The sequence below is a fragment of the Lontra canadensis genome, unplaced genomic scaffold (assembly GCF_010015895.1).
Source record: "Lontra canadensis isolate GAN:19392208 unplaced genomic scaffold, GSC_riverotter_1.0 scaffold397, whole genome shotgun sequence".
NCBI lineage: Eukaryota > Metazoa > Chordata > Mammalia > Carnivora > Mustelidae > Lontra > Lontra canadensis.
The window spans coordinates 23594-26530 of record NW_022631391.1 but is presented as its reverse complement, the minus strand read 5'-3'; the positions used below and the strand labels follow the sequence as shown (position 1 = coordinate 26530).

Below are 2937 nucleotides of genomic sequence, written 5' to 3'. Positions count from 1 at the left end.
TAGGATGGTGGCCATCTTTCCGAGTTTTCAGCACATGGTTCTAAATGGATCTGATGAGACCCAGCTTCTTGGAGAATTATCTTTAAAAATCAAAGGAAAATACCAGTTGTTAGGATGGGAAAAGTGGACACCAAAAGGAAATACAGGGTTACCTAGATTGGCAGAAATGTAGGTTTCCCAAGAGTGGGAGGGGGACCTTGAAAAAAACAACAAAATATTGAGCTTCTTTTATGTGCCAAACACTAGTCTAGGACCACACACTCCAAAAAAGGAAACAAAATAAAACAAGGTAGAGGCAGAAAATGCAAATTCTGGGGGGCAGTTGAGGAAGACTGCTGAGGGAACTGAGAAGCCTGAGGTGATGGTCTCTGCCTTATTTTTTCTCTTCCTCTGCAGTGGCATCCTGGTACTGCTGGTACTCAAAGAGAAGGTTGTTCATGTTGCGCTCAGCTTCAGTGAATTCCATCTCATCCATGCTCTCACCTGTGTACTGGTGCCAGAATGTGGCCCTAAACTGCTCTGAGATGTGCCTGAAGAGCTCCTGTGTGGCCGTGCTGTTTGCAGTGAAGGTGACTGCCATCTTGAGGCCACAGGGTGGGATGTCACAGACAGCTGTCTTGACATTGCTGGGGATCCATTCCACGATATAACTACTATTCTTGCTTTGTGCATTGAGCATCTACTTCCTCATCTGACCATGAAAGTTAGCAGCTGTGGTGAGGTAATGGCCATGACTGGGGTCACAGACAGTTGTCATGTTCTTGACATCAAAGACCTGCTGGGTGAGTCTGAGCACAGTGAGGGCCTGATACTGCTGGCTTCCATGGCTGGTCAGAGGGGCAGGCGGAACCAGGCATGAAGAAGTGGAAAAGTGGGAAGGGCACCATGTTGACTACCAGGTTGCAGAGGTCTATATTATCTTTGACTGTATTTTTCTGTATGGCTCTTTGGTGGTTGTTCTATTATATTGTGTGTGTGTGTGTGTGTGTGTGTGTGTGTATGTCATATCTATATATTTGTGTTATATCTTTTCTATCTTTGTCCATTCTGTGATATGTCTTACAGTCTACTGGAGTTATTTCTTTAGCAGTTTAAGTTAAATGTAGAAAACTCATCTCCCTTTATCTCTTTTTATTCTCCCCCATTTATAATGTTTTAAAAATATTTCCTTTACATATATTAAAAACCATATCAGTGTTAGAACAGTGTTAGTTGTTTCAACTATCAGTAATTTTAAAAACTAAAGAGAAGGAAAGTCTATTTTATTTACCGTAATTTTCCTTACTGTGTTCCTTAGCAACACATTTCCTTAGTTTTCCTTCATCTGATAATATCTTGAGTTTTTCTTCATTGTTGAAGGATATTTTTATAGTGTATAGGACTTTTTTATTGTGTATAGGACTCTAGGTTGACAGAGTTTTGTTGTTGTTGTTGCACTAGAAAAATACTGCACTACTCCCTTCTGCTCTCTGTGGTAAAGTATTCTTTTTCTTTAGTTATTTCCAAGGTTGGTCGTTAGTTTTTAAGCTTTCATTATGGTATGTCTTGGCATAGATTTCTTTGGGCTTATCCTGTTTAGGGTTCACTCAACTTCTTGAATATGAAAGTTTATGTTCCTTGTCATATTTGGGAAGTATTTAGCCATGATTTAGTACTTTTCCAGCTTCCATGAAGCTAGAAAGTCTTCTCTTCCCCTGAGACTCTGATAGCCAGAATGTTAAATCTTTTGTTATAGTCCCAGAAATTCCTGATAGTTTGTCTGTCTATCTATATCTATCAATCATCTATTGGTGTGTATATTCTCTTTGTTGTTCAGACTAATTAAAGGGTTAGATAAGAAAAAATCCATTAAACATTCTCCCCTGTGAGGTGCAAATAAGACTGAAAAAAATATAGTAATAGAACACAATGTGTCTCTGTAATGAACAATATTTATATAGTTATAATGAGATAAATGCTGTTATGGAATATAAGCTTTATGATAACTAATATTCAAAAGACAGCAAGCTTAATTGTTATTGAATATAAGGTAAATATTACCAACTTTGCAATAAAAATATAATGTACTGGTGGCAGAAACTGGATGATAGAGTGATAAGAGTTGGAAAAAATGATAACACTATCATCTGGCAAAGTAAGGAATCAAAAAATCAAATCTGAAAATGATGGAATAAAAAATGAGTTTTAGCTGTTACCTATTTCACAGTAACTGTGTAAGATATGACTTAGGTACTCATCAAACTGTATTTTTAGTAATAAAAAACAACTAATCCAAGTTTCTAGCTGCAGCTTGCCATAACTGAGTTATAGCCAGTAAATGTAGAAAAATGTAATATACACTATATGTTGACTTCTCAAAATCATATCATGTTTTAATTTTCTACATTTTTCATGCTTTTCTAATATAGCTTTATTTTCTCTAGAATTGCTTATCTTTTATCTTTTCTTTTTGAAAGATAAAGTATTTCCCTTCCTCCTCGTATCTTTATTATTTTCAGCATCTTATTTAATCATTCTGTTTCTTAATATTTGTTGCATTCTTCTTCCTTACACCTGCTGACTTCTTACTCTGATTTGAACACTTTACATCATACTTGAACTGTGCCTTTCCTGGATAGCTTTTAAAATTTTTTTCCAGAAAATTCTACTTTTATTTGTTCTGACATTCTATGCTTTTATAAAATCTGCAAGATTTTCTGAACTTATGAGTAAGAAGAAGTGAATATTTGTGCCAGATTTGCCATCTGAAACCAGAAGCCCATGTTAGTATTATAAATTTTACATGATTCAAATTAATTGCAAACACCAGGCCAGGAAATATATCACAGAAGCAATAAAGTATATGTGATCCATTAATTCATCCTAAGATTTTATCTCATTTTTATTCCCCTAGTTGACAAATATTTTATATTTATAAATTTGTAAAATATAGTATAT

At 35.3% G+C, this 2937-nt stretch overlaps 1 pseudogene; it reads right to left on the bottom strand.

Moving 5' to 3' along the window:
* Positions 1–301: 301 nt before the first annotated feature.
* Positions 302–1190, bottom strand: LOC116862934 (annotated as a pseudogene).
* Positions 1191–2937: the final 1747 nt, after the last annotated feature.